Source organism: Capra hircus, chromosome 20 (assembly GCF_001704415.2).
Source record: "Capra hircus breed San Clemente chromosome 20, ASM170441v1, whole genome shotgun sequence".
NCBI classification, from domain to species: domain Eukaryota; kingdom Metazoa; phylum Chordata; class Mammalia; order Artiodactyla; family Bovidae; genus Capra; species Capra hircus.
The window spans coordinates 53,667,267-53,685,700 of record NC_030827.1 but is presented as its reverse complement, the minus strand read 5'-3'; the positions used below and the strand labels follow the sequence as shown (position 1 = coordinate 53,685,700).

Below are 18,434 nucleotides of genomic sequence, written 5' to 3'. Positions count from 1 at the left end.
ATATGGGGTCAACATTTAAAATATTAAGGAATTCATACAATTCAATAGCCAAAAAAAAATCTAAATGAGAAAGGTGAGACATTCTTCTAAAGAAGACATGTAAACATCAGGTATGTGGAAAGATGTGTAATATCACTAATTACCAAAAATGCAAATTAAACCCACAGTAATATATCACCTCAGATCTATTAGAATGGCTATCATGACTGGTGAGTGTGTGGATTAAAGGGAAATCTTATGCATAGTTGATGGGAATATATTGTGGAACAGTATGAAAGTTCCTCAAAAAAATAAAAATGGAATGACCAACAATTTCAACTTCTGAATTTCAACAAATTCTACAATTTCAAAGACCCGACAATTTCACTTCTGGGTATATATCCAAATGAAAGTAAATCAGGATCTCAGGAGATATCTACACCCCCATGTTTGAGACAACATGATTCACAATAGTCAAAAAATGGAAACAATCCATCTACCTACAGATGAATAGTTAAAGAAGATGGGGTACGTATACACTCATGAACACAATGGAGTATTACTCAACCTTGAGAAAGAAGGAAATTCTAACATTTGTGACAATAGGGCTGAAACTTGTATTATATTATACTAAGTGAAACAAGCTAGATTGAGAAGACAAATACTCTATGGTATCATGTTCTTGTAAAGTCTGAAAACACTAAACTCATAGAAACAGAGAGTAGATGGGTGTTTGCCAGAAAATGGGGGTGGGAGGTTGTGTAGGAAGATACCAGTCAAAAGGGCACCAAATCCCCTCTTATAAGACTGATATATCTGGAGGTCTACTGTACAGCATGGTGACTATAGTTAACACTACGGTATTGTGTACTTAACTGTTGCTAAGACAATAGATCTTGAGTGATTTCACCACAAAAACGAAATGATAACTATTTGAGATGATGAAGTTATTAACTAACCCTTCTGTGGTAATCATTTATCAGTATGAGTATCAAGGCATCACACTGTACACCTTACACTGTATACAATGTTATATGTCAATTATCTCAGTAAAGCTAAAAAATGGTAGATGCCAATTTAACCTGTGTGTAGCTATTTATTCATACAACTATCTTAGAGCAAGTAGTGCTTAGATGATTATAATAACAGAAATATAAACAACAGCCTTCCAATCAATATTCAGCCTTCTTTATGGTCCAACTCTCACATCAGTACATAACTACTGGAAAGACCATAGCTTTGCCTATATGGACTTATGTCCACAAAGTCTTAGTCATGTCCGACTCTTTGTGACCCCCTTGATTGTAACCCACTAGGCTCCTCTGCCCATGGGAATTCTCAGGCAAGAATACTGGAGTGGGTTGCCATTTCCTTCTGCAGGGGATCATCCCAATCCAGGGATCAAACCAGAGTCTCCTGTATTAACATGTTTCAAGCACAGCCTTTACCTCTGAGCCACTAGGAAAGCCCCACTGACAGGTGTAGTTACAGTGCAAGTAGAGTTGTGAAGTTGAGAAAGATTTGATAAAAGAGATATTTTGCTGCTGGAGGTGAAGAGCAGGGGGGCATCTTCAGCAGAGAGGCCTGAGAGCAGCCGCTCAGGGATGAGAGTATCCACCTCCACCTCAGAGCAGCAAGAAAACTGGGATCTCAGTTCTACAAAAGCCTGGGACTACATTCTGCCAACAAGCTGAAAGAGCTCCCCCACAGAGCCCCAGAACCTCAGGATAAAAATAAAAACTGAGTCAGCTAACACCTTGATTTCAGCTTGTGAGACTCCCAGCAGAAAATCTGGTATAGCCCACCTGAACAACTGTGACAACATAGTGCTACTCTTTCAAGCCTCTTAGTTTGTGGTAATTTGTTAACAGCTGTAGAAACTAATGCTAAAAGAGGGGACTGAATACAAACCTCATTTCCTGTGGGAGGGCAAAAAATTCAAACACAAACCAAAACATTGGGAAGGGTGATAAGCATATTGACTATATAATTATCCTTTTGGCTTTGAAAGAAAAGTTACTATTTGCATATCTATTTAATTTGAACACTACTTAACTTCTAATCTTTTAAATTTCTGTTTCCTTTTTAATTTCCAATTAAATACCCCAAACATATATTTTAGAATCAGAAAAGAATTGAGGTTCTTGGGCAAATTTTATTTCTTAAAGTGTTTGTGTAAAAAAAAGGCAAAGACTGATAACTTATAGCATCCTTTAATCTATTTGCTGGCCGAAAAAGAAATGTTATATATTTGAAAGGTAGTTCATAAAAGAGGATATTTCTTTTAAAATAAAATAATATTAAAGTTTCTTCTACTTTTTACTTCCCTGGTAGCTCAGGCCGTAAAGAATCTGCCTGCAATATGGGAGACCAGAGTTCAATCTCTGGGTTGGGAAGATCCCCTGGAGAAGGGAATGGCAATCCAGTATACTTGCCTAGACAATTTCAGGGGCAGAGCGGCTTAGAGGGTTACAGTCCGGGGGGTCCCAAAGAGTCTGACCTGACTGAGTGACTAACACTTCTACTTTTTACTTTATTTCCCTTTCAATAAGACTAGTGAGAGAATAGACTGAAAAATTTAATTGGCAAAGTGAGATTCAAATACAATATCTCATGTTAGTCATTACATTTTTGGAAATACTTTATAAAACATAATAAAAATATCAAAAAAATACACAGAATGACCTGTAGGTAGAATGGAGCTTGGAAGAGAAAGGTTTTATCAAGCATAATGCCATAATTTGGAGATAAGAAGGATTTTGCAAGGAGAAATAAGAACTTTCTAAGAGCCTGACTCACATACACTCAAGTACAGATGGATAGTGAGTACTGAACTTGCCCTCCTCTGTGAATCGAGTTTAGGGATCACCTAATGGTTAACCCGAAGGAGGCAATGGCACCCCACTCCAGTACTCTTGCCTGGAAAATCCCATGGACGAAGGAGCCTGGTAGGCTGCAGTCCACGGGGTCGCTAAGAATCGGTCATGACTGAGCGACTTCACTTTCACTTTTCACTTTAATGCATTGGAGAAGGAAATGGCAACCCACTCCAGTGTTCTTGCCTAGAGAATCCCAGGGACAGCAGAGCCTGGTGGGCTGCCGTCTATGGGGTCGCGCAGAGTCCGACACGACTGAAGCAACTTAGCAATGGTTGACCTGGGGCTTCTTGGTTGTGCTAGTGGTAAAGAACTCGCCTACTAATGCAGAAAATGCATAAGCCCCAGGTTCGATCGCTGGGTTGGAGAGATCCCCTGGAAAAAGAAATGACAACCCACTCTAGTATTCTTGCCTGTGTAATCCCATGGACAGAGGAGCCCAGAGGGCTACAGTCCATGGGGTCACAAAGAGTCAGATGTGGCTGAGCAACTAAGCACACCTAATGGTTGACATTCTGCATCCCACCCCACTTCCTTTAATTTTTACAAAATAGTTTTTATTGGAGTATCGATGCTTTACAGTGTCGTGTTGTTTCTACTGTACAGCAAAATGAATCAGCCAATCATGTACATACATCCCCACCCCTGTGAATTTTCTTCCCATTGAGGTAACCACAGGGCATTTAGTAGAGCTTCCTGAACTATACAGTGTGCTAAGTCACTTCAGCTGTGTCTGACTCTCTGTAAACCTGCCAGACTCCTTTGTCCATGGGATTCTCTAGGCATGAAAACTGGAATGGATTGTGATGCCCTCCTCCGGGTGATTTTCCAAACCCAGGGATCAAACCCATGTCTCATATCTCCCGCATTGGCAGGCGGGTTGTTCCTAGTGCCACCTAGGAAGCCTGTGCTATACAATGTGTGTTGCTATTCATTCATCAGTTGTGTCCAACTCTTTGCTACCCCATGGACTGCAACACGCAGGCCTCTGTGGCCCTCACAATCTCCTGGAGCTTGCTCGAACTCATGTCCACTGAGTCAGAGATACCATCCAACTATCTCATCCTCTGTCGTCCCCTTCTTATCCTGTCTTCAATCTTTTCCAGCATCAGGGTCTTTTCCAGTGAGTTGGCTCTTCACATCAGGTGGCGAAAGTTTTGGAGCTTCATTCAGCCTCAGTATCAGTCCCTACCATAATCAAGACTGATTTCCTTCAGGATTGACTGATTTGATCTCCTTCCAGTCCAAGGGACTCTCAAGAGTCTTCTCCAACACCTCAATTCAAGGGCATCAGTTCTTCTGTGCTTAGCCTTCTTTATGGCTCAACTCTCACATCCATATGTGATTACTGGAAAAACAATAGCTTTGACTACACAGATCTTTGTCAGCAAAGTAACAGCTCTTTAATATACTGTCTGGGTTTGCCATAGCTTTCCTTCCAAGGAGCAAGCATCTCCTAATTTCATGGCTGTAGTCACCATTTGCAGTGATTTTGCAGCCCAAGAAAATAAAGTTTGTCACTGTTTGCATTGTTTCCCCATCTACTTACCATGAAGTGATGGGACCAAGATGCCATGATCTTCATTTTTTGAATGTTGAGTTTTTTGTTGTTATGTTTTGTTTTTGATGTATAACATAAAACATACTTATTTAAGAATGTACTCCAATATCAAACGGCAAAGTTCAACAATGCAAAACCACAATTACTTTTGCACCAACCTAATAGTTAGGTATCCAGAGTGAGTATAATAGTCATTCTAGACATGTCCATCTCAGGTTTAAGGTCCTTGGGGAACCAGGGAAGGCAGGTTCAAAGGGCTGAGGGAGCAGGGGTTTAACTCAGTTATTTATTTTTAGGCACTTGTAAATTCAGGTGATTCAACACTCAAAAGACACAAGTGAGTGAATAATGAAATATCTACCTTCTGTTATTGTTCCTTTTTACTCAAGCAACTGGTGTAAGCAGTTTCATATGTATGGCTGCTTAGTTTTCCATTCCATGAATATGTGGACATGATAAGCTCTCAGTTGATGAATATCAACTTGCTTCTAATCTTTTGCTAATACAACTGTGGTGCAATGAATAACCTTTAATATATGTCATTTCATATATATATATATACATCTATGAAATAAATTTATAAGTAAAAATGTTGGGTTAAAGGATATATTCATAATTTTAATGTCATTTCATATATATATATATAAATCTATAAAATAAATTCATAAGTAAAAATGTTGGGTTAAAGGATATATTCATTTGTAATTTTAACAGATTTTGTTAGCTGTCTTCCATAGAAATACTGCTATAAATTTCCCTCAGTAATATATGAGGACTTCCAGTTTCACATGTAGGGAGCTTGGAAGTCACCACTCCATTCTAACATTGAGTAAAAAGCTGACAGATTGAAAAATAGAAAACTGAGGACACAAGATCAGAAAGACAATTGAATACAGGGAGTCACAGTTTATCAGAGCAGAGACTCCTGCCTAAGCAGAAGATGAACCAGAAACCAGTGTTAGGGAAGGAGAACCTGAACTGTAATTGTGAATTGCTGGAGCCTCGACATGGGCAAGTCTGAGAGTTAAAAACTCCAGGGAACAGTCATAGGGGAGCACCCACAGTGTTGTTCAACCAAGAGTTCAACCAAATTCCCACAGCAAACATCTGAGAAAAATCCCTTCACATTTCCAGCATGAGGATGGAAAAAGGAACCAGTTTGAAATATGCCATATCATTCTGTTCTTTTTGTTAAGACCTACCATCAGGGAAAACTGTTTAACCAGAGCCTTATCTGCTGAGATAGCAGAGCCTACGGGGGGTTGGGGGATGGGAGGGTAGGGAGGGAAGGGAAATGCTCAACTTCAGCTCCCTCTAGCCATTCTGCCTCACCCAAGGAGGGAAAAAACTGAGATTCTCATGAAATTCACAGTCCGGTGGCATAGGCTCACTGAAAGACTGAGACCTAATCATAGGACTATGTTTCCTCTCCCCTGACACCTTACTAGCATAGTTCTAAAGGTCTCCTTACAACAGCTCATTTTACCTAGCATATCATATCTGGTTATCAAGGAAAAATTACAAGGTATATTAAATGGCACAAAACACACTTTGAACACATAGAGCTAGAATCAGAATGAAATATGTAAGCAGAGAGATGAAAATCCTGAGGAAGAACCAAAAATAAATACTAAAGATCAAAAACACTGTAACAGAAATGAAGAATGCCTTTAATCAACTTAACAGTGGGTTAGACATGACCAAAGAGATAATCTTTGAGCTTGAGGATATAGCAATAGAAGCTTCTAAAATTGAAAAGAAAAGAGAAAAACCTGCAAAAACAGAACAGAATATCCAAGGACTGTACTACAACCACAGAAGCTATAATGTATGTGTGATCGGAATATTAGGAGACTAAAGAGGAAGTACCAGAGGACATATTTAAAATAATAAAGACTAATAATTTCTCCAAATTAATATCAGACACCAAATCACAGATCCAGGAACTCAAATAACATCAAGCAGGATGAATGCCAAGAAACTGTGTGTGTGTGTGTGAATTATAGAAGCATCAAACATAAAGAAAAAATTCTGAAAGAAACCAGAGTAGGGGAAAACCTTACCTATAAAAGAACAAAGATTAGTTATATCCAACTTCTCCTAAGAAACCAAACAAGCAAAAAGAAGTGGAAAGAAATACTTGAAGCATTAAGAGTAAAAAATAACAACTTAGAATTCTGTACCCTACAAAAATGGAGAAACACTTTATCAGATAAACAAAAACTGAGAAATTTGCTGCTAGTAGATCTGCACCGCATTAAAAAAAAAATTAAAGAAGTTCTTTAGACAGAAGAAAAATCAGGTAGGGCAGAAACTCAGATCTACATTAAGAAAGGGAAATCATCAGAGGAAGAATATGGAATAATTTTAAAATTTTCTTTATCGTCATTGATCTAATAGGAAAAAAAATTGTTCAAAATAATACCAACAATGTGTGCTAGTTATGTGTGTGTATATGCTTATGTATAAGTACAATGAATAATAAAATGATACAAAAGATGGGAGGGGGGATTAGGATTATTTTGTTATGGTACTCCCACTACCTATGAAGTATTTACAGTATTGTTTGAAAGTGGACTTGGATGTAAATGTGTATTCCAAACTCTAAAGCAATCATGAAAACCAAAATTTTTAAGTATAACTGATGTGCTAAGAAAGAAAAAAAGACCACATTCCTTGTGGTCTAGTGGTTAGGACTCCACACTCTCACTGCTAAGGGCCTGGGTTCAATCCCTGGTCAGGGAACTAAGATCCCAATAGCCATACAGAGCAGCCGCAGAGAGAGAGAATGGAATCATATGAAATACCCAATTAAAACAATGTATGGGAATGCTTCTATTTTTCTACATTCTCACAAAATGATATCATATTCCTTTTTTTTTTTTTTTTGTCACTGTAAGGAAACAATATCACAGTATTGAGATTTAAGCCAACTTTTTCACTCTCCTCTTTCACCTTCATCAAGGGGCTCTTTAGTTTCTTTTCACTTTCTGCCATAAGGATGCTGTCATCTGCATATCTGAGGTTACTGATATTTCTCCTGGCAATCTGCATGCAATGTGTATGTGTGTGTTAAGTCGCTTCAGTTGTGTCCGTTTGTGATCCTATGGATGTAGTCACCAGGCTCTTCTGTCCATGGGATTCTCCAGGCCAGAATCCCTGAGTGGGTTGTCATTTCCTATTCTACGGGATCTTCCTGACCCAGGGATCAAACCCATGTCTTCAGTGTCTCCTATAGTGGCAGGCGAGTTCTTTACCTCTAGCACCACCAACAATAGGTTCTGATTTTAGAAGCTAGAGCAAGACTGCATGTTTGTGTGAAGTAAAACCCAAACAGGATGATACAAGTCAGCTTTTACATTTACTTCACCTCAGGAGTACAAAATAATTCATGATAAGCAATGCCTCAGTTCAAACTCATGTTTTTTGAGACTACAATGCCCATTGGGTAATTGAAAATATGTGGGAGCTAATAAAATGTAGTCACTGCTTTAGCTTATTTCTTTCACTTTTTTAAAATAAACTGACTTTTTAAAAACATACAATTTATTTACAGATGTTTTAAATGCTTTAAAATCTCATACAAGGGAGTATGTTCTTTCTAAAAACTGGTCTTTCTTTTACACATGAAAATATATCTAAGTACATATCCAGAATGTTCAAGATGTTGTTCTGTGTTTAGAATTTATCATGATATTCTGGCATTTATTTCAAGCTAGCATATGCCACTCATTTGAAGAGTGGTGCTGATTAAATGCCGCATAGATATTTTGAGGGAATAAAAAAGAACAAATGGGTCATCTAGTCTTCCAATGTACTGTTTCTCACTGTGCGTGAAAGTGAAAGTGCTAATTTTTCAGTCCTGTCTGACTCTTTGCAACACCATGGTCTGTCTGTGGGATTCTGTAGGCAAGAATACTAGAGTGGATTGCCATTCCCTTCTCCAGGGGATCTTCCCGACTCACAGATTGAACTCCTGCATTGCAGGTAGATTCTTTACCATCTCAGCCACAAGCAGTTGCTTACCAGTAGTTACTGTGTCTAGAAGAGGGAAATATCACCATATAAGAATTCTTGCTATGACTTTATGTTTCAGTTCCACAGATATGCAGTTTTATCACCTGAAAACTATGTAATTGCACAGCTTGTATTATCTCCACACTTTAGTTCTAGAAGCTTATGGTGGTTTAGTCGCTAAGTCATGTCCAACTCTTGTGACCCTGTGCAAGCTTGGGGTCTGCCATCCTGTTTAATAAAACATTTAAAATGTCTTTTCTATTATGTATCTATTCCAACTTTCCTATACAATTTATAACAGTGTGATCAGCTGTAAATAGCATACTATTTTATCTGTCCTATTTTTCACTATCCATGCATTTCTTATGAGTTTTGTTTTACTCAACACAGGTAGAGTGTGTGAAATTAATGTGAAATGTGAAAAAAAGGGTGTAAAATTATAGCATAACACACCTATACTTTCATTTCCAAAATGAATAAAGTACTGTGTATGTGAGACTAATAAGTAGGTAGGCTTATATGGTTGTACAATTTTAAAAACAACGCAAAATGAACAAACACAACTTGGGGAAATAGGTAGAAAAATTAGGGGAATGAATTTATCTACTGTAATTCCCTATCTTGTTATAACATTGATCAGAAAAGGTCACATAAAACTCTGAAAATTACACTAAAGCTAAAAATTACACTACTCAGCTAACAGTTTTCAGGGATTTTTTGCAGATATTTAAATATCACAATAACGCAACTGTGTGTTAAAACTAACAAAATTAATGCTTTGAAAATCATTTTCTTTTATATGGCTAATGGCCATTTGGTCATTTTGGGAGATGTTCAAATAATGACAGGAATTTATCAGGGGAAAATGCCTTAGTGAGGTAATAAAATGATTTTATCTTCCTGCAAAAGATAAGCGAAAGGAGAGTGAAAAAGCTGGCTTAAAGCTCAACACTCAAAAACAAAGATCATGGCATCTGATCCCATCACTTTATGGCAAATAGATGGGGAAACAATGGAAACAGTGACAGACTATTTTCTTGGGCTCCAAAATCACTGCAGATGGTGACTGAAGCCATGAAATGAAAAGACACTTGTTCCTTGGAAGAAAAGCTATGACCAACCTAGACAGCATATTAAAAAGCAGAGATATTACTTTGCCAACAAATGTCCATCTAACCAGACCTATGATTTTTCCACTAGTCATGTATGGATGTGAGAACTGGACCATAAAGAAGGATAAGCACCAAAGAACTGATGCTTTTGAACTGTGGGAGACATTGGGGAGATAGGAGCTGTAGGGTCAGGGTCTCAAATATCAGACTTGCTGACTTATTCTTGGAAAAGCAAGAAAAGGCTATGTGTCTGTATGTATACAGCAGTGTCTCACTCCACACTTCAGAAAGCACTCTTAATGTCTTTGCTGTTAAAATGAGGCAATGATTATTAGGATATTTTGTTCCATTGTGCTTTTTTTTTTTTTTTCATTACTCATGAAATGAAAATGAAGAACTATTTTTTCCACAGCTTATTGCGATCCACACAGTCAAAGGCTAGGGCATAGTCAATAAAGCAGTACATGTTTTTCTGGAATTCTCTTGCTTTTTCATAGATTCAACAGACGTTGGCAATTTGATCTCTGGTTTCTCTGCCTTTCCTAAATCCAGCTTGTACGTCTGGAAGTTCTCAGTTTATGTACTGCTGAAGCCTCACTTGAAGAATTTTGAGCATTACTTTGCTAGCATGTGAAATGAATGTAATTGTGCATTAGCTTTAACATTCTTTGGCATTGCCTTTCTTTGGGATTGGAATGAAAGCTGACCTTTTCCAGTCCTGTGGCCACTGCTGAGTTTTCCAAATTTGCTGGCATATTGAGAGTATCATCTTTTAGGATCTGAAATAGCTCCGCTGGAATTCCATCACCTCTACTAGCTTTGTTCATAGTGATGCTTCCTAAGGCCCACCTGATTTCACATTTCAGGATATCTGGCTCTAGGTGAGTGATCACACCGTCGTGATTATCTGGGTCACGAAGATCTTTTTGGTACAGTTCTTCTGTGTGTTCCTGTCACCCTTTTTTTAGTATCTTCTGCTTCTGTTAGGTCCACACCATTTCCTTCCTTTATGTGTCATCTTTGCATGATATGTTCGCTTGGTATTTCCAATTTTCTTGAAGATATTTCTAGTTTTTCCCATTCTATTGTTTTCCTCAATTTCTTTGCATTGATTACTGAGGAAGACTTTCTTTCTTTCCTTGCTTTTTTTTTTTTAAGTCTGAGTTCATATGGGTATATCTTTCCTTTTTTCTTTTGCCTTTAGCTTCCCTTTTTCTCCGTTATTTGTAAAGCCTCATCAGACAACCATTTTGCCTTTTTGCATTTCTTTTCCTTGGGGATGGTCTTGATCACTGCCTCCTGTACAATGTCACAAACCTCCATCCATAGTTCTTCAGGCACACTATCAAATCTAATCCCTTGAATCTATTTGTCACTTCTACTGTATAATCATAAGAAATTTGATATAGGTCACACTTGAATTGAAGAAAGTAGGGAAAGCCATTAGATCATTCAAGTATGACCTAAATCAAACCCCTTACATTACACACTAAACACATTAATAAGTTTTGCACTGAATAAACCTAATAAACTCCAATTCTCAATTTACTTGACAAGTGAACATTTTTTAAATTTATTCATTTTGAATGAGTGTATTAATATTTCACATGAAATATTTTGAGACTTGAAATTCTGTCACAGGATGGAATTCTTTCTTAGAGTTTTTCTTTAGCTTTGAATAACAGAAATTTTCAAAACAAAAGAAAATGTTAGATACTCCAGTATTCCTAACTTTTGAACATAGTTCTTTAGTGAGGGGGAAAAAAAGGAACATTTAGAAGTTATAAGTATTTTTAATTAATATATTGACAACTATATTTCCTGAAGTGGATTCTACAAAATTAATGCCAAACAGTAGAATAAAACTTTCAAGAAATGGTATGCAATAATTTTGAAGAAGTACGTTTATCTCTGTGAAGCAATGTGCGTTCAGCAACAAGTCAGGGCTTGTTAGTCAATTTACAATATAACCAGGGGTCTTAAGAAAATATATGATGACTTTGATCATAATATTTTTGACATGATCACTCTACTAGCCTTCAATTAAAAAAGAAAAAGCCATCCAGAGAAATTAATTTTGGAGACACTCAGAATATCCTAAATTTATCTCCCGTGATCAAATTTTCTCATGGTAAAATTAGTATGAGACTCAAGATAAATTTATAGCATTTAGATGTCCTTTAGAGCATTCATCAGTCCTAAAAGTTTGTTATTGTATTTATGATCAATACAGTCATACAAATGGAAAACTGATCAAATGTGTATACTATGTAAAATAGAAAAAAAATAAACCTCTAGGCCCATTAAAGCAATTCCAATCTAGGTAGAAATCTTTATTATATATGAAAGGATGAAAAATAATGTGAAATTCTAAACCTAATATTAAAAAATAAACTACATATTTTAAAATCAGCCCCAATATATGTGAAAAAATATTAAGAATGTTTATTTAAATATATGTTCAAAGTGAGTCTCAAATATTATGTGTTCATGAAAAGCATGATGGCATCACAGGTTGCATTGAAACAAGCTAGCAGTTTTTCACCATATCCTATGTGTGAGACACAATATTGTACCCTCCAGACATTAAATCAATTAATTCTCAAAACAAACCATTACCTCCAATTTACAGCTCTTAAAACCAAGGCAAGAAAAATTTCTGTATTTTTCCTTGATCATGACAATTATATTAGTTTTATATTTTCTGTATATCCATATGTAGAAGACTATATGACATAGAGTTGGATATCCATAAATATGTTTGGAAAATGAATGGCTTGAGGGAATCTAGGCATGAGCAAGACCTCCACAGGTTAGGCAACAACCATAAGTAATAATTAGAATGTTTCCATAAAAATTTTCTTACTGTATTTCTAAAGATAAACATTAAAAAAAGAAGAAAATGTCAGACCTATATTGTCATTTAGGAATGTTGTAGAAAAAATTTATATAAAATTATTTTATTATACTAATTACTATTCATATTCATGTCATGTTATGAGGTATACATTAAAACATTATATAAACTATCTCAAAAATAAATGAAAAAAATTATAGACATCTTTATTGCTTTTGTTTTCTAGAGTAAAAATTTTTTATACATAAGTAATAAACTGGGGAATGAATTATCAAATCATCTAATATATCAATATTTATATTTATTGACTCAGTTCAGTTCAGTTCAGTTCAGTCACTCAGTCATGTACGACTCTTTGTGACCCCATGAATCGCAGCACACCAGGCCTCCCTGTCCATCACCAACTCCCAGAGTTCACTCAGATTCACGTCCATCGAGTCAGTGATGCCATCCAGCCATCTCATCCTCTGTCGTCCCCTTCTCCTCCTGCCCCCAATCTCTCCCAGCATCAGAGTCTTTTCCAATGAGTCAACTCTTCGCATGAGGTGGCCAAAGTACTGGAGTTTCAGCTTCAGCATCATTCCCTCCAAAGAAATCCCAGCCAGATCTCCTTCAGAATGGACTGGTTGGATCTCCTTGCACTAGAAAGACCTAAATTTGAAATTCTTAATATTCATATAGGCTTCCCAGGTGGCACTAGTGGTAAAGAACCTGACTGCCAATGCAGGAGACATAAGAGACGAGGGTTCGATCCCTGGGTTGGGAAGATCCTCTGGAGGAGGAAATGGCAATCCACTCCAGTATTCTTGTCTGGAGAATTCCATGGACAGAGGAGCCTGGTGGGCTATAGTTCATAGGGTTGCAAATAGTTGGTCATGACTGAAGCAACTTAGCATTCATGCAATGTTTATATAGCTGCTACGTGCTCAATGCTTTTCTTTGCAGGATGGAAGACTAAAAGACACCTTGATAATGTATTAACTGCTTCTTATCAGCAACTTTCAGTTATGTTGTTTATGCAATAGCATATGTGAATAAAATTCTGCACTACTGATTAAGTCAGTATAGGTTTTCATTTAAAAAGGTAAATTGTTTTGATCTTTAAATTCTAGAAGCTCAGGAAATATGTAAGTTATGAATGGAAAAGGGGAATGGATCAGGATATGAACATGATAAAATAGGTATTCTGAAAATAGGAATCATTTGCACATGGAAATGCAGTATTGGATTAGGGAATAGTGAGAAAGTTAACCTAAGAAAGAAGTGTGATTAGACAATAGAAAGAGCTATTGTTATGGTTCAGTTCAGTTCATTTCAGTCCCATCACTCAGTCATGTCCGACTCTTTGCGACCCCATGAATCCCAGCACACCAGGCCTTCCTGTCCATCACCAACTCCGGAAGTTCACTCAGACTCATGCTCATCAAGTCGGTGATGCCATCCAGCCATCTCATCCTCTGTCGTCCCCTTCTCCTCCTGCCCCCAATCCCTCCCAGCATTACAGTTTTTTCCAATGAGTCAACTCTTTGCATGAGGTGGCCAAAATACTGGAGTTTCAGCTTCAGCATCAGTCAAATGGAGTCTCTTAAATCTCCTACATTGTCAGGCAGGTTCTTTACCTCTAATGCTACCTGGGAAGCCCACGTTCTATAATATCAAGACATTAATTTAAACTGTTGACAGATTAAATATTATTATAGAACTTATTATTTAAATATAGAATATTATTTAGATATTATAGAATGTGGGCTTCCCAGGTAGCACTAGAGGTAAAGAACCTGCCTGACAGTGTAGGAGATTTAAGAGACTCCATTTGATCCCTGGGTCAGGAAGATCCCCTGGAGGAGGGCCTGACAATCCATTCCAGTCTTCTTGCCTGGAGATTCCCAAAGACAGAGGAGCCTGGCGGGCTACAGTCCATAGGATGGCAAAAGAGTCAGAAATAACTGGGGAGATTTAGCCATTATAAAACTTAAGGTTTTAAATAACTTATTATAAGATATTGGGGCAGAATGTGTGATACACAGAGCAATGGTTTTGCAGAACACTGCATTGTTCTGCACGATGGACAGACAAAAAGCTATTTAAATTCAAGTTGAATTTTTTTAGACTACTAAAGAAAAGCTAAGAAAAATGTAATAATGACCTTTAAAGTAACTAAAACAAATATTATCCATCACACGCTTTTCAGGAAAAATGATGTTTTGATGACCTATCCTAAATGACAAATGGGAAGGAATAATCAAACATATTTTTCAGGGTCTGCTCTAGGAAAATAGATGAAATACTCAGACATCATACTTGGAAGAACACATGATTAAAACTTATTCCTGTTGTATTTAAACCTGTAGAATTTGTGGCACCAGTAAAAATTTTTAAAAAGTGTTTTGAAAGCAGATAGAAATAGAGATTAAGAATTTACACAGACCATTACATTTAATGAAAGAGTTATTTGTGTCCTTATCTAAGTTTGTGTTGGAGGATAGGGGAAGATATGCAAAAAGAGAGAGAAATGAATCAACTACAAATGAAAATGTTGCAGGAAAAGGGACTCCTTGCAGGGCCTGAAACTGGGCTCTTGTCTAACACTTGGAAATGAATTGTCTGAGGAGACACGTGTGCTGACAAAGCAAGAGATTTTATTGGGAAAGTGCACCCAGGTGGAGAGTAGTGGGGTAAGGGAACCCAAGAGAACAGCTCTGTCACTTGGCTAGCAGTCTCAGGTTTTATGGTGATGGGATTAGTTTCCATGTTGTCTTTAGCCAATCATTCTGACTCAGAGTTCTTCCTGGTGGTGCAAGCCTTGTTGAGCCAAGATGAATGCCAGAGAGAAGGAGGTGGTCAGACATGTGGTGTCTCCTTTGGACCTTTCCCGAACTCTTCCAGTTGGTGGTCCATTATTAGTTCCGTGTTCCTTACCAGGACCTTCTGTCGTAAAACAACTCATGCAAATGGTTACTATGGTGTCTGGCCAGGGTGGGAGATTTCAATCAGTGTGTTTCTCCTAACAACTAAATATATGCACCCCAAAGTTTACCATAGTACTGTTTACAACAACCAGAATATGGACACAACCTAAATGTCCATCAACAGAGGAATAAGTAAAGAAGATGCGGTATATATACAATGAAATATTATAAAGGAAAGTGTAAGGTCGGACCCCAGGGGCCATGATGGGCCGCCCCTCCACTCCCTCCCACCGCAGAAAGTCCCTAACAGAAGGATCCTCCCGGATCCAGGGGACCAATGACAGCACACTTCGCCGGTTGCCATAACGAGCCGCCCCTCCTCTCCCCCCGAGGAAGTCTCTAATGGAGGGAGCCTCCCAGATCCCGGGGACCAATGACAGCACACTCCGCCAGCTAAAGCCGCCCCACCTAAAGCCGCCCCACCTCAGCTGCATAAGCCACCCCGCCCCAGCCACATAGAAAAATCTATCAGCTCGCGACACCGCAAACCAGCAACCTATCCAAATCCCCATCCACTAGCCCAGCCATCCCTCACAGCCTGCATATATAAACAAACTTCTAACACGGTCCGGGCGCACGGATTTCCTCGACCTACCCCTTACAGGTCTGGGAACCCTGCCCGGGAGCGCTTCACCATTAAAGCCTGTAAGACATTCTTTTGGTGTATCTGGTCGTCTTTTACCTAACAGAAAGAAACTGTGCCACCTGCAGAAACATGATTAGACCTAGGGACTCATAAACAGTAAAGTAAGTCAGAAAGAGAAAATTAAATATTGTTTAATATTGCTTACATGTGGAATCTAAAAAAAGGTACAGATGAACTTATCTACAAAACAGAAATAGCTACAGATGTAGAAAATAAAATTCTGATTACCACGGGGTAAGGGTGTGAGGCATAAACAGGGAAATTGGGACACACAGCTATACATAAAATAGATAACTAGTCAGGACGTATTGAAGCACATGGAATTCTTCTCAATAATATGTAACGGAATACATGGGGAAATAATCTATAAATGAGTGGGTATGTGTATAACTAATTCACATTGCTGTGTAGGTAGAACTAACAACATTGTAAATCAACTATCAGTTCAGTTCAGTTCAGTTCAGTCACTGAGTCACGTCCGACTGTTTGTGACCCCATGGACCACAGCATGCCAGGCCTCCCTGTCCATCACCAAATCCTGGAGCTTACCCAAACTCATGTCCATTGAGTTGATGGTACCATCCAACCATCTAATCCTCTGTCATCCCCTTCTCTGCCTGCCTTCAATCTTTCCCAGCATCAGGGTCTTTTTAAAAGAGTCAGCTCTTTGCACCAGGTGGCCAAAGTATTGGAGTTTCAGCTTCAACATCAGTCCTTCCAATGAACACGCAGGACTGATCTCCTTTAGGATGAACTGGGTGGATCTCCTTGCAGTCCAAGGGACTCTCAAGAGTCTTCTCCAACGCCACAGTTCAAAAGCATCAATTCTTCTGGGCTCAGCTTTCTGTATAGTCCAACTCTCACATCCACACATGACTACTGGAAAAACCATAGCCTTGACTAGATGGACTTTGCTGGCAAAGTAACGACTCTGCTTTTTAATGACTCTAGGTTGGTCATAACTTTCCTTCCAAGGAGTAAGTGTCTTTTAATTTCATGGCTGCAATCACCATCTGCAGTGATTTTGGAGCCCAGAAAAAAAATAAAGTCACTACTGTTTCCACTATTTCCCCATCTATTTGCCATGAAGTGATGGAACCGGATGCCATGATTTTAGTTTTCTGAATGCTGAGCTTTAAGCCAACTTTTTCACTCTCCTCTTTCACTTTCATCAAGAGGCTCTTTAGTTCTTCTTCATTTTCTGCCATAAGGGTGGTGTCATCTGCATATCTCAGGTTATTGATATTTCTCCTGGCAATGTTGATTCCAGCTTGTGCTTCATCCAGCCCAGCGTTTCTCATGATGTACTCTGCATATAAGTTAAATAAGCAGGGTGACAATATACAGCCTTGACGGACTCCTTTTCCTATTTGGAACCAGTCTGTTGTTCCATGTCCACTTCTAACTGTTGCTTCAAAGCCTGCATACAGATTTCTCAAGAGGCAGGTTAGGTGGTCTGGTATTCCCATCTCTTTCAGAATTTTCCACAGTTTATTGTGATCCACACAGTCAAAGGCTTTGGCATAGTCAATAAAGCAGAAATAGATGTTTTTCTGTAACTCTCTTGCTTTCAATGATCCAGCGGATGTTGGCAATTTGATCTCTGGTTCCTCTGCCTTTTCTAAAACCAGCTTGAACATCTGGAAATTCACCGTTCACATATTGCTAAAGCCTGGCTTGGAGAATTTTGTGCATTACTTTACTAGAGTGTTTGATGAATGCAATTGTGTGGTAGTTTGAGCATTCTTTACTCCAATAAAATATAAATAAAATAAAATATGGTACAGATTGACACAAATATGTTTTCTTAAATGTTGAAATAATAAAGTTTTTAATTAATCTGCTGTGTTTGAATAAAACATTTTCCTTTTTAAATTAGCAATTAAAATTTGCTGACAAATTAATTTTGTCCATACAGGCCAAATTGATAAAAATAAGGAAACTCCATGTATGCAGGTCAAGTTGATGACTGAAGCATCTCATATTTTATCTGTACAGAATAGACCAAACTGTTTCTTACTATATAAATAACAGCTTAAATGAATTAAACTTTCAATTATTTATTGTCAATATTATTTTATACATGTGAATTAATATATTTAGTATTTAATAAATTAGTTATTATAATAGATTATGGATTTTTTAAATCCTAAAACCATAAAAGCATCTTTCAGTATTTTATAATCTAACATTTTTCGTGATACTTATATCCATAATGTATGTTGGTTAGGTAATCGTGCATATAAACTAGCTTGCTAGTTCATACATAAACTAGCTTGCCAATTCTGAGTGACCCAAATTTCTGTTGTTGCTGTTCAGTCACTAAGTCATGTACAACTTTTTGCAACCCCATGGATTGCATCACGCTGGACTTCCCTATCCTTCACTATCTCCCAAAGTTAGATACAGATATAGAG

At 37.8% G+C, this 18,434-nt stretch overlaps 1 protein-coding gene across 3 annotated transcripts in view; it reads right to left on the bottom strand.

Annotated features, from left to right (window-relative positions):
- CDH18 (cadherin 18) overlaps positions 1-18,434 on the bottom strand; it is a 604,406-nt gene that overhangs the window by 217,912 nt on the left and 368,060 nt on the right. The window lies entirely within an intron of this gene.